The sequence below is a fragment of the Balaenoptera physalus genome (assembly GCF_965194825.1).
Source record: "Balaenoptera physalus genome assembly, contig: HAP1_SCAFFOLD_680, whole genome shotgun sequence".
Classification (NCBI taxonomy): Eukaryota; Metazoa; Chordata; class Mammalia; order Artiodactyla; family Balaenopteridae; genus Balaenoptera; species Balaenoptera physalus.
Window position 1 is genome coordinate 381190 of NW_028126078.1, and position 19654 is coordinate 400843.

At 45.3% G+C, this 19654-nt stretch overlaps 2 long non-coding RNA genes across 2 annotated transcripts; one reads left to right on the top strand and one right to left on the bottom strand.

Moving 5' to 3' along the window:
* Nucleotides 1–6007: 6007 nt before the first annotated feature.
* On the top strand, nucleotides 6008–10354 carry LOC309653476. Its single transcript, XR_014259211.1, has 2 exons — nucleotides 6008–6121; nucleotides 10121–10354. It is a non-coding gene; the product is annotated as an uncharacterized lncRNA (long non-coding RNA).
* Nucleotides 10355–14662: 4308 nt separating this feature from the next.
* LOC309653477 lies at nucleotides 14663–19393 on the bottom strand. The gene is made up of 2 exons (XR_014259212.1): nucleotides 19327–19393; nucleotides 14663–14811 (listed from the first exon to the last, which is right to left on the bottom strand). It is a non-coding gene; the product is annotated as an uncharacterized lncRNA (long non-coding RNA).
* Nucleotides 19394–19654: the final 261 nt, after the last annotated feature.

Genomic DNA, 19654 nt, shown 5'->3' on the forward strand with positions numbered 1-19654 from the left:
TGTCAGCACAATGCTCCTTGGACCCTGTCATCAAAATGCTCCATCCCCTTTCCATCACAGTGCTCCAGATATCCAATCATTACAATGATCCATACCCGTCTCAACAGAATGCTACATGACCCCTGTCATCAAAATGCTTTATGAATCTTGTTATCAGAATGTTCCATGACCCCTGTCATCAAAATGATCCGTGACCGTTTTCATCACAATGCAGCATGATACCTTTCATCCCAAATCTCTGTGACCGCTGTCATCACACTGCTCCATGAACCCTGTCATCTCAATGCTCCATAGCCTTTGTATTCACAATGCTCCATGGCCCCTGTAATCACAGTGCTCCATGACGCCTTTCATCACAATGCTCCAAGAGTGCTGTCATGACAATGCCTCATGACGCCTGCCATCACAAATCTCCAAGGCCTCTCTTACCAAAACGCTCCATGATCCCTGTGAGCACAATGTTCCCTGACACTTTTCATCACAATGCTCCATGACCCCTGTCATCACAAAGTTCTCTGCCCATATCATCACAATGCTCCTTGTCACCTTTAATCACAATGTTCCATGCCCTTTCATCACAATGCTCCAGAATTCTTATCATCGCAATGTTCCTTGACCGTGTCATCACAATGCTCCATGACCCTTGTTATCACAAAGCTCCATGAACCCTGTCATCACAATGATCCATGATTCCTTTCCTCACAGTGCTCCAGTACACTTTTCATCACAATGCTCCATGCCATTGTCAGCACAATGCTCCTTGGACAGTGTCATCAAAATGCTCCATCCCCTTTTCATCACAATGCTCCAGATATCCTATCATTACAATGTTCCATGCCTGTCTCAACACAATGCGCCAGGTCTGTTGTCATCACCATGCTTCATGCCCGTGTCATCACAATGCTCCATGAATCTTGTCTTCACAATGCTCCATGGCCCATGTCATCACAGTGCTCCATGACCCCTGTCATCACAATGCTCTATGGCCTTTGTCATTACAATGCTCCATGACCCCTGTCAACACAATGCCTGATGACACCTGTCATCAAAATGCTAAATGGCACTTGTCAACACAATGCTCTATGATGCCTGTCATCGCTATTCTCCATGTCATTTGTTATCACAATGCTCCATGGCCCCTGTAATTAAAGTATTACATGACCCCTTTCATCACAAGGCCCAATGCCACCTCTCATCACAATTCTCCATGGCATTTGTCATCACGATGCTCCATGAAACCTGTCATCACAATGCTCTATGACACTTGTCATCACAATGCTCGATGGCCGTTGTCATCACAATGTTCCTTGGTGCTTTTCATCGCAATGCTCCATGACAACTTTCATCAAAATACTCCAAGATTTGTTTCATCACAAGGCTCCATGGCCCTTGTCATTAGAAATCCACATGATCCTTTTCATCACAATTCTCCATGGCAACTTACAAAAAAATTCTCCATGCCCCTGTCATCACAATGACCAATGATATCTCTTTTTACAATGATCCATGACCCTTGTCATCCCAAAGGCTCCATGTCCCTTGTATTCACAATGCTCCATGTCGCTTGTCATCACAATGCTCAAAAGTGCTTTTCATCACAATGCTCCAGGACCGCTTTCAGCACAATGCCCCATGACCCCTGTCATCACGATGCTCCATGCCAATGTCATCACAATGCCCCATGTCTCCTGTAATCACAATGATCCATGCCCTTGTCATCACAAGGCTCCAGAACTCTTGCCATTATAATGCTCCATTTCCGTTTCATCACCATGCTCCATGAAACTTGTCATCACAATGCTCCATGGCCCCTCTCATTACTGTGCTCCATAATCACTTTAATCACATTTCTACATAACCACTGCCATCACAATGCCCCATGACATGGTCATCACAATTCGACATGACCATTGTCATCACAATGCTCCATGAACCATGTCATCATAGGGTCCCAGGACACTTGTCATCAAAATGATCCATTACCACTTTCATCAAAATGCTCCATGATCACTGTCATCTCAATGCTCCATGGCCTTTGTATTCACAAATGTCCATGGCCCCTGTATTCACAGTGTTCCATAACACCTTTCTTCATAATGCTCCATGACGCCTGTCATCACAGTTCTCCAAGGCCCCTCTCATCACAATGCTCCATGACAATTGTCATCACATTGCTCCATAACACCTGTCATCACAGTGTTCCCTGCCCATGTCATCACAATGTTCCATGTCCCCTATAATCACAATGCTCCATGCCTTTTTCCTCACAATGCTCCATAATTCTTGTCATCACAATGTTCCATGACCGTGTCATCACAATGCTACATGACCCTGGTTATCACAGTTCCCCATGACTTTTGTCATCACAATGCTCTATGTCGCTTTTCATCACAATTCTGAATGACCACTTTAATCACTATGCTCGCTGACCATTTTCATCACATTTCTCTATTGTCATTACAATTCCCCATGGCCCCTTTCTTCACAATGCTCCATGATGCCTGTCATCACAATGCTCCATGGCTTTTGTTATCACAATGCTCCAGGACCAGTTTCATCACAATACTCCATCCCCCTTGTCATCACAGTGCACAATGAAACCTTTCATTACAATGCTCCATGACACTTTTCATCACAAGGCTCCACGGCATCTATCGTCACAAAGCTCCCAGGCACTTTTCATCACGATGTTCCATGAAAACTTTCCTCACATTGCTCCATGACCATTGTCATCACAATAGTCCATACCCTTGTCAACACAATGCTGCATAATCCGTGTCATCACAATTCTCCATGACTGCTGTCATCACAATAATCCAGGACAATTTTCATAACAATGCTTCATGCCCCCAGTCATCACAGTGCTCCATGATTCATTTCATCACAATTCCTAGATGATCAATGTCATCACAATGCCCCATGACACCTGTCATCACAATTCGCTATGACCCTTGTCATCACAATACTCGATGAACCGTGTCATCTCAGTGTTCCAGGACAGATGTCATCACAATGATCCCTGACTACTTTCATCACAATGCTCCAATACACCTGTCGTCACAATGCTCCACGGCCCCTGTTATGATATTGCTCCATGATCTCTTTCATCACAATGCTCCATGACCACTGTCATCACCCTGCCTCATGACGCCTATCATCTCAATGCTCCATGGCCCCTTTCATCACAATTCTCCATGAACCAATACATCACAATATTCCCTGCCCTTTTCATCACAATGCTCCATGGGCACTGTCATCACAATGCTCCATGCCCTTGTCATCAAAATGCTCCAGAATTCTTGTCATCAAAATGCTCCATGCCAATGTCATCAAAATGCCCCATGACACTTGTCATCACAATGCTCCATGGCCTTTGTCATCACAATGTTCCATGGCCCCTGTCATCACAGTTCTCCATGATACCTTTCATCACAATTCTAGATGACCAATGTCATCACAGTGCCCCATGACAGATGTCACCGCAATTCGCCTTGGTCCTTGTCATCAGAATGCTCCATGAACCGTGTCATCACAAGGTTCCAGGACACTTGTCATCACAATGATCCATGATCACTTTCATCACCATGCTCCATGAAGCCTGTCATCCGAATGCTCCATAGCCCTTTTATTCACAATGTTCATGGCCCCTGTAATCACAGTGCTCCATGACGCCTTTCATCACAATGCTCCAAGACCGCTGTCATCACAATGCCCCATGACGCCTGCCATCACAAATCGCCAAGGCCTCTCTTACCAAAAAGCTCCATGATCACTGTCAGCACAGTGTTCCATGACACTTTTCATCTCAATGCTCCATGACCCCTGTCATCACAAAGTTCTCTGCCCATATCATCACAATGCTCCTTGTCACCTTTAATCACAATGCTCCATGCCCTTTCATCACAATGCTCCAGAATTCTGTCATCGCAATGTTCCTTGACCATGTCATCACAATGCTCCATGACCCTAGTCATCACAAAGCTCCATGACCCCTGTCATCACAATGATCCATGACTCCTTTCCTCACAGTGCTCCAGTACCCTTTTCATCCCAATGCTCCATGCCATTGTCAGCACAATGCTCCTTGGACCCTGTCATCAAAATGCTCCATCCCCTTTTCATCACAATGCTCCAGATATCCTATCATTACAATGCTCCATGCCCGTCTCAACACAAGGCTCCATGACCCCTGTCATCAAAATGCTTTTTGAAACTTGTTATCAGAATGTTCCATGACCCCTGTCATCAAAATGATCCATGACCGTTGTCATCACAATGCTGCATGATACCTTTCATCCCAATTCTCTGTGACCGCTGTCATCACAATGCTCCAGGACAATTTTCATCACAATGCCCCATGCCCCCTGTCATCACAGTGCCCCATAACCTCTGTAATCACAATGCTCCATGACCCTGTCATCACAATGCTACATGACCCCTGTCATCACATTGTTCCATGGCCTATGTATTCACAATGCTCCATGGACCCTGTAATCACACTGCTCCATGTTCCCTTTCAACACAAGGCTCCAGGACCCCTGTCATCACAACGTTTCATGAAAGTTGTCATCAAAATGCTCCATGACCCTGGTCACCAAAAGGTGCCCTGCCCTTGTCAGCACAATGCTCCATGACCCTTGTAATCACAATGGTACATGGCCTTGTCATCACAATGTTCCATGGCCTCTGTCATCACCATGCTCCATGGTCTTTCTCATCACAATGCTCTGTGAACCCTGTCATCACAATGCTCAATGATGCCTGTCATCACAATGCTCCATGCCATTATCATCACAATGCTCCATGGCCCCTGTAATCACAATGCTCCATGCCCTTGTCATCACAATGCTCCAGAACACTTGTCACCATAATACTCCATTCCCGTGTCATCCCATTGCTCAAAGACGCTTGTCATCCAAATGTTCCTTGACCATGGTCATCACAGTGCTCCATGATACCTTTAATCAAAATTCTACATGACCACTCTCATCACAATGCAAGATGACCAATGTCATCACAATGCCCCATGGCACATGTCATCAAAATTCGCCTTGTCCCTTGTCATCTCAATGTTGTATCTACCGTGTCATCACTAGGTTCCAGGACACTAGTCATCACAGTGATCCATGAACACTTTCATCACAATGCTCCATGAACTCTGTTATCTCAATGCTCCATGGCCTTTGTATTCACAATGCTCCATTGTCCCGATCATCGCGTTGCTCCATGAACACTTTCATCACAATGCTCCTTGACCACTCTCACCATAATGCCCCATAACGTCTCTCATCACTGTGCTCCAAGGCCACTCTCATCAAAATGCTACATGATCTGTGTCAGCACAATATTGCATGACACTTGTCATCACAATGCTGCATGATCCCTGGAATCACAATGATCCCTGCCAATGTCATCACAATGCTCCATGTCTCCTGTAATCACAATGCTCCATGCCCTTGTCATCACAAGGCTCCAGAACTCTTGCCATTATAATGCTCCATGTACGTTTCATCACCATGCTCCATGAAACTTGTCATCACAATGCTCCATGGCCCCTCTCATTATTGTGCTCCATAATAACTTTAATCACATTTCTAGATGACCACTGCCCTCACAATGCCCCATGACATTGTCATCACAATTCGCCATGACCATTGTCATCACAATGCTCCATGAACCATGTCATCACAGTGTCCCAGGACACTTGTCATCACAATGATCCATTACCACTTTCATCACAATGCTCCATGACCACTGTCATCTCAATGCTCCATGGCCTTTGTATTCACAAAGCTCCATGGCCCCTGTAATCATAGTGCTCCATAACACCTTTCTTCACAATGCTCCATGACCACTACCATCTCAATGCCCCATGACGCCTGTCATCACAGTTCTCCAAGGCCCCTCTCATCAGAATGCTCCATGACACTTGTCATCACATTGCTCCATAACACCTGTCATCACAGTGTTCCCTGCCCATGTCATCACAATGCTCCATGTCCCCTATAATCACAATGCTCCATGCCTTTTTCCTCACAATGCTCCAGAATTCTTGTCCTCACAATGTTCCATGTCCGTGTCATCACAATGCTCCATGGCCCTTGTCATCACAATGCTCCAGGTCTGTTGTCATCACCATGCTTCATGCCCGTGTCATCACAATGCTCCACGAATCTTGTCTTCACAATGCTCCATGGCCCATGTCATCACAGTGCTCCATGACCCCTGTCATCACAATGCTCTATGGCCTTTGTCATCACAATGCTCCGTGACCCCTATCAACACAATGCCTGATGACCCCTGTCATCAAAATGCTAAATGGCACTTGTCATCACAATGCTCTATGACGCCTGTCATCACTATTCTCCATGTCACTTGTTTTCAAAATGCTCCATGGCCCCTATAATCACAGTACTCCATGACCCCTTTCATCACAATGCCCAATGCCACCTCTCATCACAATTCACCTTGGCATTTGTCATCACGATGCTCCATGACACCTGTCATCACAATGCTCCATGACACTTGTCATCACAATGCTCGATGGCCCTTGTCAACACAATGTTCCTTTGTGCTTTTCATCACAATGCTCCATGACAACTTTCATCAAAGTACTCCAAGATTTGTTTCATCACAATGGTCCTTGGCCCAAGTCATTACAAATCCACATGATCCCTTTCATCACAATTCTCCATGGCAACTTACATAAAAATGCTCTATGCCCCTGTCATCACAATGCCAAATGATACCTGTTTTTACTATGATCCATGACCCTTGCCATAACAAGGCTCCATGTTCCTTGTATTCACAATGCTCCTTGGCCCTTGTCATCACAATGCTCTATAGCGCTTTTCATCGCAATGCTCCATGACCGCTTTCAGCACAATGCCCCTTGACCCCTGTCATCACGATGCTCCATGGCCCTTGTCATCACAATGCTCCATGAAACATTTTCTTACAATGCTCCAGTACGCCTTTAATCCAAATTCCCCATGGCCACTGTCATCACAATTCTCCATGACCCCTGTCATCGTAATGGTCCATGACCCGTTTCATCTCAATGCTCCATGACACATGTCACCACAATGCTCCATGACCCCGGTCACCACAAGTTTCCCTGCCCTTGTCATCACAATGCTCCGTGACCCTTGTAATCACAATGGTACATGGCTTTGTCATCACAATGTTCCATGGCCTCTGTCATCTCCATGCTCCATGGTCTTTCTCATCACAATGCTCTATGACACCTGTCATCACAAAGCTTGATGACCATTGTGATCACAATGCTCCAATGCCCCTGTCATCACAATGCAAGATGAACAATGTCATCACAATGCCCCATGACGCGTGTCATCACACCTCGCCTTGGCCCTTGTCATCTCAATGCTGTATGAGCTGTGTCATCACTAGGTTCCAGGACACTTGTCCTCACAGTGATCCATGACCACTTTCATCCCAATGCTCCATGAATCCTGTTATCTCAATGCTCCATGGCCTTTGTATTCACAATGCTCCATTGTCCCGATAATCGCGTTGCTCCATGAACACTTTCATCACAATGCTCCTTGACCACTGTCACCATAATTCCCCATGACGTCTCTCATCACTGTGCTCCAAGGCCACTCTCATCAAAATTCTCCATGACCTGTGTCACCACAATATTGCATGACACTTGTCATCACAATGCTTCATGGACCCTCTAATCACAGTGCTCCATGATCCGTTTCATCAAAATACTCCATGACCTCACTCATCACAATGCCCCATGACCCCTGTAATCACAATGCTCCATGCCCCTTGTCATCACAGTGCTCCAAGCCTTTGTCATCACACTGTTCCATGGCCCCTGTAATCACAATGCTCCATGCCCTTGTCATCACAAGGCTCCAGAACTCTTGTCATTTTAATGCTCCATATCCATTACATCACCATGCTCCATGTCACTTGTCATCACAATGCTCCATGGCCTTTGTCATCACCATATTCCATGGCCCCTATCATCACAGTGCTCCATGATACCTTTCATCACAATTCTAGAAGACCGCTGTCATCACAATGCCCCATGACAGATGTCACCACAATTCGCCATGGTCCTTGTCATCACAATGCTCCATGAACCGTGTCATCACAAGGTACCAGGACACTTGTCATCACAATGATCCAGGATCAATTTCATCACAATGCTCCATGAATCCTGTCATCTCAATACTCAATAGCCTTGGTATTCACAATGCTCCATGCTCCCTGTAATCACAGTGCTCCATGACCCCTTTCATCACAATGCCCCAAGACTGCTGTCATCACAATGCCCCATGATGCCTGCCATCACAAGTCTCCAAGGCCTCTCTTACCAAAAAGCTTCATGATCCCTGTCAGCACAATGTTCCATGACACTATTCATCACACTGCTCCATGACCCTTTCATCACAAAGTTCTCTGCCCATATCATCACAATGCTCCTTGTCACCTTTAATCACAATGCTCCATGCCCTTTCATCACAATGCTCCAGAATTCTTGTCAACGCAATGTTCCTTGAACGTGTCATCACAATGCTCCATGACCCTAGTCATCACAAAGCTACATGACCCCTGTCATCACAAAGATCCATGACTCCTTTCCTCACAGTGCTAGAGTACCCTTTTATCACAATGCTCCATGCCATTGTCAGCACAATGCTCCTTGGACCCTGTCATCAAAATGCTCCTTCCCCTTTTCGTCACAATGCTCCAGATATCCTATCATTACAATGCTCCATGCCCGTCTCAACACAATGCTACATGACCCCTGTCATCAAAATGCTTTATGAGACTTGTTATCAGAATGTTCCATGACCTTTTCATCAAAATGATCCATGACCGTTGTCATCACAATGCTGCATGAAACCTTTCATCCCAATTCTCTGTGACCGCTGTCATCACAATGCTCCCGGACAATTTTCATCACAATGCTCCATGCCCCCTGTCATCACGGTGCCCCATAACCCCTGTAATCACAATGCTCCATGACCCTGTCATCACAAAGCTACATGACCCCTGTCATCACATTGTTCCATGGCCTATGTATTCACAATGCTCCATGGACCCTGTAATCACAGTTCTCCATGTTCCCTTTCAACACAATGCTCCATGACACCTGTCATCACAACGTTCCATGAAAGTTGTCATCAAACTGCTACATAACCCCGGTCAGGACAAGGTTCCCAGCACTTGTCATCACAATGCTCCATGACCCTTGTAATCACAATGGTACATGGCCTTGTCATCACAAGGTTCCATGGCCTCTGTCATCACCATGCTCCATGGTCTTTCTCATCACAATGCTCTATGACCCCTGTCATCACAATGCTTGATGACCATTGTCATCACAATGCTCCAATGCCCCTGTCATCACAATGCCTCATGGTCTTTGTAATCACAATGCTCAATGAACCCTGTCATCACAATGCTCCATGCCATTGTCATCACAATGCTCCATGGCTCATGTAATAACAATGCTCCATGCCCTTGTCATCACAACGGTCCAGAACCCTTGTCATCATAATACTCCATTCCCGTGTCATCCCATTGCTCAATGACACTTGTCAGCAAAATGTTCCTTGGCCTTTGTCATCACAGTGCTCCATGATACCTTTAATCAAAATTCTACATGACCACTGTCATCACAATGCAAGTTGACCAATGTCATCACAATGCCCCATGACACGTGTCATCACAAATCGCCTTGGCCCTGTCATCTCAATGCTCTATGAACCGTGTCATCACTAGGTTCCAGGACACTTGTCATCACAGTGATCCATGACCACTTTCATCACAATGCTCCATGAAGTCTGTTACCTCAATGCTCCATGACCTTTGTATTCACAATGCTCCATGGCCCCTGTAATCACAGTGTTCCATAACACCTTTCATCATAATGCTCCATGACCATTGCCATCTCAATGCCCCATGACGCCTGTCATCACAATTCTCCAAGGCCCCTCTCATCACAATGCTCCATGACACTTGTCATCACATTGCTCCATAACACCTGTCATCACAGTGTTCCCTACCCATGTCATCACAAGGCTCCATGTCCCCTATAATCACAATGCTCAATGCCTATTTCCTCACAGTGCTCCAGAATTCTTCTCATCACAATGTTCCATGACCGTGGCATCACAATGCTCCATGACACTTGTCATCACAATGCTCCAGAATTCTTGTCATCACAATGATCCATGACCGTGTCATCACAATGCTACATGACCCTGGTCATCACAGTTCTCCATGACCTTTGTCATCACAATGCTCTATATCGTTTTTCATCACAATTCTAAATCACAACTTTAATCACTATGCTCGCTGACCATTTTCATCACATTTCTCTATTGTCATTACAATTCCCCATGGCCCCTTTCTTCACAATGCTCCATGATGCCTGTCATCACAATGCTCCATGGCTTTTGTTATCACAATGCTCCAGGACCAGTTTCATCACAATACTCCATCCCCCTTGTCATCACAGTGCACAATGAATCGTTTCATTACAATGCTCCATGACACTTGTCATCACAATGCTCCATGGCCTTTATCGTCACAATGCTCCCAGGCACTTTTCATCACGATATTCCATGAAAACTTTCATCACATTGCTCCATGACCATTGTCATCACAATAGTCCATACCCTTGTCAACACAATGCTGCATAATCCCTGTCATCACAATTCTCCATGACTGCTGTCATCACAATATTCCAGGACAATTTTCATACCAATGCTTCAAGTCCCGAGTCATCACAGTGCTCCATGATACCTTTCATCACAATTCCTAGATGATCAATGTCATCACAATGCCTCATGACACCTGTCATCACAATTCGCTATGACACTTGTCATCACAATACTCGATGAACCGTGTCATCACAGTGTTCCAGGACACATGTCATCACCATGATCCATGACTACTTTCATCACAATGCTCCAATGCACCTGTCATCACAATGCTCCATGGCCCCTGTTATCATATTGCTCCATCATCTCTTTCTTCACAATGCTCCATGAACACTGTCATCACCATGCCTCATGATGCCTGTCATCGCAATGCTCCATGGCCCCTTTCATCACAATGCTCCATGAACCCAGTCATCACAGTGTTCCATGCCCTTTTCATCACAATGCGCCATGGGCCCTGTCATCAAAATGCTCCATGCCCTTGTCATCAAAATGCTCCAGAACTCTTGTCATTATTATGCTCCATGCCAATGTCATCAAAATGCCCCATGACACTTCTCATCACAATGCTCCATGCCCCCTGTCATCACGGTGCCCCATAACCCCTGTAATCACAATGCTCCATGACCCTGTCATCACAATGCTACATGACCCCTGTCATCACATTGTTCCATGGCCTATGTATTCACAATGCTCCATGGACCCTGTAATCACAGTTCTCCATGTTCCCTTTCAACACAATGCTCCATGACACCTGTCATCACAATGTTCCATGAAAGTTGTCATCAAACTGCTACATAACCCCGGTCAAGACAAGGTTCCCAGCCCTTGTCATCACAATGCTCCATGACCCTTGTAATCACAATGGTACATGGCCTTGTCATCACAAGGTTCCATGGCCTCTGTCATCACCATGCTCCATGGTCTTTCTCATCACAATGCTCTATGACCCCTGTCCTCACAATGCTTGATGACCATTGTCATCACAATGCTCCAAGGCCCCTGTCAATACAATGCCTCTTGGGCTTTGTAATCACAATGCTCAATGATCCCTGTCATCACAATGCTGCATGCCATTGTCATCACAATGCTCCAGAACACTTGTCATCATAATACTCCATTCCTGTGTCATCCCATTGCTCAATGATACTTGTCAGCAAAATGTTCCTTGGCCTTTGTCATCACAGTGCTCCATGATACTTTTAATCAAAATTCTACATGACCACTGTCATCACAATGCAAGTTGACCAATGTCATCACAATGCCCCATGACCAGTGTCATCACAAATCGCCTTGGCCCTTGTCATCTCAATGCTGTTTGAACCGTGTCATCACTAGGTTCCAGGATACTTGTCATCACAGTGATCCATGACCACTTTCATCACAATGCTCCATGAAGTCTGTTACCTCAATGCTCCATGACCTTTTTATTCAGAATGCTCCATGGCCCCTGTAATCACAGTGTTCCATAACACCTTTCATCATAATGCTCCATGACCATTGCCATCTCAATGCCCCATGACGCCTGTCATCACAATTCTCCAAGGCCCCTCTCATCACAATGCTCCATGACACTTGTCATCACATTGCTCCATAACACCTGTCATCACAGTGTTAACTACCCATGTCATCACAATGCTCCATGTCCCCTATAATCACAATGCTCAATGCCTATTTCCTCACAATGCTCCAGAATTCTTGTCATCACCATGTTCCATGACCGTGGCATCACAATGCTCCATGACCCTTGTCATCACAATGCTCCAGAATTCTTGTCATCACAATGTTCCATGACCGTGTCATCACAATGCTACATGACCCTGGTCATCACTGTTCTCCATGACCTTTGTCATCACAATGCTCTATGTCGTTTTTCATCACAATTCTAAATCACAACTTTAATCACTATGCTCGCTGACCATTTTCATCACATTTCTCTATTGTCATTACAATTCCCCATGGCCCCTTTCTTCACAATGCTCCATGATGCCTGTCATCACAATGCTCCATGGCTTTTGTTATCACAATGCTCCAGGACCAGTTTCATCACAATACTCCATCCCCCTTGTCATCACAGTGCACAATGAATCGTTTCATTACAATGCTCCATGACACTTGTCATCACAATGCTCCATGGCCTTTATCGTCACAATGCTCCCAGGCACTTTTCATCACGATATTCCATGAAAACTTTCATCACATTGCTCCATGACCATTGTCATCACAATAGTCCATACCCTTGTCAACACAATGCTGCATAATCCCTGTCATCACAATTCTCCATGACTGCTGTCATCACAATAAACCAGGACAATTTTCATACCAATGCTTCAAGTCCCGAGTCATCACAGTGCTCCATGATACCTTTCATCACAATTCCTAGATGATCAATGTCATCACAATGCCTCATGACACCTGTCATCACAATTCGCTATGACACTTGTCATCACAATACTCGATGAACCGTGTCATCACAGTGTTCCAGGACACATGTCATCACCATGATCCATGACTACTTTCATCACAATGCTCCAATGCACCCGTCATCACAATGCTCCATGGCCCCTGTTATCATATTGCTCCATCATCTCTTTCTTCACAATGCTCCATGAACACTGTCATCACCATGCCTCATGATGCCTGTCATCGCAATGCTCCATGGCCCCTTTCATCACAATGCTCCATGAACCCAATCATCACAGTGTTCCATGCCCTTTTCATCACAATGCGCCATGGGCCCTGTCATCAAAATGCTCCAGAACTCTTGTCATTATTATGCTCCATGCCAATGTCATCAAAATGCCCCATGACACTTCTCATCACAATGCTCCATGCCCCCTGTCATCACGGTGCCCCATAACCCCTGTAATCACAATGCTCCATGACCCTGTCATCACAATGCTACATGACCCCTGTCATCACATTGTTCCATGGCCTATGTATTCACAATGCTCCATGGACCCTGTAATCACAGTTCTCCATGTTCCCTTTCAACACAATGCTCCATGACACCTGTCATCACAATGTTCCATGAAAGTTGTCATCAAACTGCTACATAACCCCGGTCAAGACAAGGTTCCCAGCCCTTGTCATCACAATGCTCCATGACCCTTGTAATCACAATGGTACATGGCCTTGTCATCACAAGGTTCCATGGCCTCTGTCATCACCATGCTCCATGGTCTTTCTCATCACAATGCTCTATGACCCCTGTCCTCACAATGCTTGATGACCATTGTCATCACAATGCTCCAAGGCCCCTGTCAATACAATGCCTCTTGGGCTTTGTAATCACAATGCTCAATGATCCCTGTCATCACAATGCTGCATGCCATTGTCATCACAATGCTCCAGAACACTTGTCATCATAATACTCCATTCCTGTGTCATCCCATTGCTCAATGATACTTGTCAGCAAAATGTTCCTTGGCCTTTGTCATCACAGTGCTCCATGATACTTTTAATCAAAATTCTACATGACCACTGTCATCACAATGCAAGTTGACCAATGTCATCACAATGCCCCATGACAAGTGTCATCACAAATCGCCTTGGCCCTTGTCATCTCAATGCTGTTTGAACCGTGTCATCACTAGGTTCCAGGATACTTGTCATCACAGTGATCCATGACCACTTTCATCACAATGCTCCATGAAGTCTGTTACCTCAATGCTCCATGACCTTTTTATTCAGAATGCTCCATGGCCCCTGTAATCACAGTGTTCCATAACACCTTTCATCATAATGCTCCATGACCATTGCCATCTCAATGCCCCATGACGCCTGTCATCACAATTCTCCAAGGCCCCTCTCATCACAATGCTCCATGACACTTGTCATCACATTGCTCCATAACACCTGTCATCACAGTGTTAACTACCCATGTCATCACAATGCTCCATGTCCCCTATAATCACAATGCTCAATGCCTATTTCCTCACAATGCTCCAGAATTCTTGTCATCACCATGTTCCATGACCGTGGCATCACAATGCTCCATGACCCTTGTCATCACAATGCTCCAGAATTCTTGTCATCACAATGTTCCATGACCGTGTCATCACAATGCTACATGACCCTGGTCATCACTGTTCTCCATGACCTTTGTCATCACAATGCTCTATGTCGTTTTTCATCACAATTCTAAATCACAACTTTAATCACTATGCTCGCTGACCATTTTCATCACATTTCTCTATTGTCATTACAATTCCCCATGGCCCCTTTCTTCACAATGCTCCATGATGCCTGTCATCACAATGCTCCATGGCTTTTGTTATCACAATGCTCCAGGACCAGTTTCATCACAATACTCCATCCCCCTTGTCATCACAGTGCACAATGAATCGTTTCATTACAATGCTCCATGACACTTGTCATCACAATGCTCCATGGCCTTTATCGTCACAATGCTCCCAGGCACTTTTCATCACGATATTCCATGAAAACTTTCATCACATTGCTCCATGACCATTGTCATCACAATAGTCCATACCCTTGTCAACACAATGCTGCATAATCCCTGTCATCACAATTCTCCATGACTGCTGTCATCACAATAAACCAGGACAATTTTCATACCAATGCTTCAAGTCCCGAGTCATCACAGTGCTCCATGATACCTTTCATCACAATTCCTAGATGATCAATGTCATCACAATGCCTCATGACACCTGTCATCACAATTCGCTATGACCCTTGTCATCACAATACTCGATGAACCGTGTCATCACAGTGTTCCAGGACACATGTCATCACCATGATCCATGACTACTTTCATCACAATGCTCCAATACACCTGTCATCACAATGCTCCATGGCCCCTGTTATCATATTGCTCCATCAACTCTTTCTTCACAATGCTCCATGAACTTTGTCATCACCATGCCTGATGATGCCTGTCATCGCAATGCTCCATGGCCCCTTTCATCACAATGCTCCATGAACCCAGTCATCACAGTGTTCCATGCCCTTTTCATCACAATGCGCCATGGGCCCTGTCATCAAAATGCTCCAGAACTCTTGTCATTATTATGCTCCATGCCAATGTCATCAAAATGCCCCATGACACTTCTCATCACAATGCTCCATGGACTTTGTCATCACAATGTTCCATGGCCCCTGTCATCACAATGCTCCATGCCCTTGTCATCAATTGCTCCAGAACCCTTGTCATCATAATGCTCCATGCCAATGTCATCAAAATGCCGCATGACACTTGTCATCACAATGCTCCATGACCCTGTCATCACAATGCTACATGACCGCTGTCATCCCATTGTTCCATGGCCTATGTATTCACAATACTTCATGACCCCTGTCATCACAACGTTCCATGAAAGTTTTTATCAAAATGCTCCATGACCCTGGTCACAACAGCGTTCCCTGCCCTTGTCATCACAATGCTCCGTGACCCTTGTAATCACAAAGGTACATGGCCTTGTCATCACAATGTTCCATGGCCTCTGTCATCACCATGCTCCATGGTCTTTCTCATCACAATGCTCTATGACCCCGGTCATCACAATGCTGTATGACCATTGTAATCACAATGCTCCAATGCCCCTGTCATCACAATGCCTCAGGGTCTTTGTAATCACAATGCTCAATGACCCCTGTCATCACAATCCTCCATGCCATTGTCATCACAATGTTCCATGGCCCATGTAATAACAATGCTCCATGCCCTTGTCATCACAACGCTCCAGAACCCTTGTCATCATAATACTCCATTCCCGTGTCATCCCATTGCTCAATGACACTTGACAGCAAAATGTTCCTTGGCCTTTGTCATCACAGTGTTCCATGATACCTTTAATCAAAATTCTACATGACCACTGTCATCACAATGCAAGATGAACAATGTCATCACAATGCCCCATGACACGTGTCATCACAACTCGCCTTGGTCCTTGTCATCTCAATGCTGTATGAGCTGTGTCATCACTAGGTTCCAGGACACTTGTCCTCACAGTGATCCATGACCACTTTCATCCCAATGCTCCATGAATCCTGTTATCTCAATGCTCCATGGCCTTTGTATTCACAATGCTCCATTGTCCCGATAATCGCGTTGCTCCATGAACACTTTCATCACAATGCTCCTTGACCACTGTCACCATAATTCCCCATGACGTCTCTCATCACTGTGCTCCAAGGCCACTCTCATCAAAATTCTCCATGACCTGTGTCACCACAATATTGCATGACACTTGTCATCAGAATGCTCCATGGCCCCTCTAATCACAGTGCTCCATGATCCGTTTCATCAAAATACTCCATGACCTCACTCATCACAATGCACCATGACCCCTGTAATCACAATGCTCCATGCCCCTTGTCATCACAGTGCTCCAAGCCTTTGTCATCACACTGCTCCATGGCCCCTGTAATCACAATGCTCCATGCCCTTGTCATCACAAGGCTCCAGAACTCTTGTCATTTTAATGCTCCATATCCGTTACATCACCATGCTCCATTTCACTTTTCATCACAATGCTCCATGGCCTTTGTCATCACAATATTCCATGGCCCCTATCATCACAGTGCTCCATGATACCTTTCATCACAATTCTAGATGACCACTGTCATCACAACACCCCATGACAGATGTCACCACAATTCGCCATGGTCCTTGTCATCACAATGCTCCATGAACCGTGTCATCACAAGGTACCAGGACACTTGTCATCACAGTGATCCATGATCAATTTCTTCACAATGCTCCATGAATCCTGTCATCTCAATACTCCATAGCCTTGGTATTCACAATGCTCCATGGTCCCTGTAATCACAGTGCTCCATGACCCCTTTCATTACAATGCTCCAAGACTGCTGTCATCACAATGCCCCATGATGCCTGTCATCACAAATCTCCAAGGCCTCTCTTACCAAAAAGCTTCATGATCCCTATCAGCACAATGTTCCATGACACTATTCATCACACTGCTCCATGACCCTGTCATCACAAAGTTCTCTGCCCATATCATAACAATGCTCTTTGTCACCTTTAATCACAATGCTCCATGCCCTTTCATCACAATGCTCCAGAATTCTTGTCAACGCAATGTTCCTTGAACGTGTCATCACAATGCTCCATGAATCTTGTCTTCACAATGCTCCATGGCCCATGTCTTCACAGTGCTCCATGACCCCTGTCATCACAATGCTCTATGGCCTTTGTCATCACAATTCTCCGTGACCCCTGTCAACAAATGCCTGATGACCCCAGTTATCAAAATGCTAAATGGAAGTTGTCATCACAATGCTCCATGATATATTTCCTCACAATGCTCCAGTACGCCTTTCATCCAAATTCCCCATGGCCACTGTCATCACAATTCTCCATGACCCCTGTCATCGTAATGGTCCATGACCCGTTTCATCTCAATGCTCCATGACACCTCTCATCACAATGCTCCATGGCCTTTGTCATCACAATGCTCCATGGCCCCTGTAATCACAGTGCTTCATGACCCGTTTCATCTCAATTCTTCATGACCTCACTCATCACAATGCCCCATGACCCCTGTAATCACAATGCTCCATGGCCCTTGTCATCACAGTGTTCCAATCCTTTGTCATCACACTGCTCCATGGCCCCTGTAATCACAATGCTCCATGCCCTTGTCATCACAAGGCTCCAGAACTCTTGTCAATATAATGCTCCATGTCCGTTTCATCACCATGCTCCATGACATTTGTTATCACAATGCTCAATGGCCTTTGTCATCACAATGTTCCATGGGCCCTGTCATCACAGTGCTCCATGATACCTTTCATCACAATTCTATATGACCACTGTCATCACAATGTCCCATGACAGATTTCATCACAATTCGCCATGGTCCTTGTCATCACAATGCTCCATGAACCGTGCCATCACTAGGTTCCAGGACACTTGTCATCACAAAGCTCCATGACCCCTGTCATCACAATGATCCATGACTCCTTTCCTCACAGTGCTCCAGTACCCTTTTCATCTCAATGCTCCATGCCATTGTCAGCACAATGCTCCTTGGACCCTGTCATCAAAATGCTCCATCCCCTTTCCATCACAGTGCTCCAGATATCCAATCATTACAATGATCCATACCCGTCTCAACAGAATGCTACATGACCCCTGTCATCAAAATGCTTTATGAATCTTGTTATCAGAATGTTCCATGACCCCTGTCATCAAAATGATCCGTGACCGTTTTCATCACAATGCAGCATGATACCTTTCATCCCAAATCTCTGTGACCGCTGTCATCACACTGCTCCATGAACCCTGTCATCTCAATGCTCCATAGCCTTTGTATTCACAATGCTCCATGGCCCCTGTAATCACAGTGCTCCATGACGCCTTTCATCACAATGCTCCAAGAGTGCTGTCATGACAATGCCTCATGACGCCTGCCATCACAAATCTCCAAGGCCTCTCTTACCAAAACGCTCCATGATCCCTGTGAGCACAATGTTCCCTGACACTTTTCATCACAATGCTCCATGACCCCTGTCATCACAAAGTTCTCTGCCCATATCATCACAATGCTCCTTGTCACCTTTAATCACAATGTTCCATGCCCTTTCATCACAATGCTCCAGAATTCTTATCATCGCAATGTTCCTTGACCGTGTCATCACAATGCTCCATGACCCTTGTTATCACAAAGCTCCATGAACCCTGTCATCACAATGATCCATGATTCCTTTCCTCACAGTGCTCCAGTACACTTTTCATCACAATGCTCCATGCCATTGTCAGCACAATGCTCCTTGGACAGTGTCATCAAAATGCTCCATCCCCTTTTCATCACAATGATCCAGATATCCTATCATTACAATGTTCCATGCCTGTCTCAACACAATGCGCCAGGTCTGTTGTCATCACCATGCTTCATGCCCGTGTCATCACAATGCTCCATGAATCTTGTCTTCACAATGCTCCATGGCCCATGTCA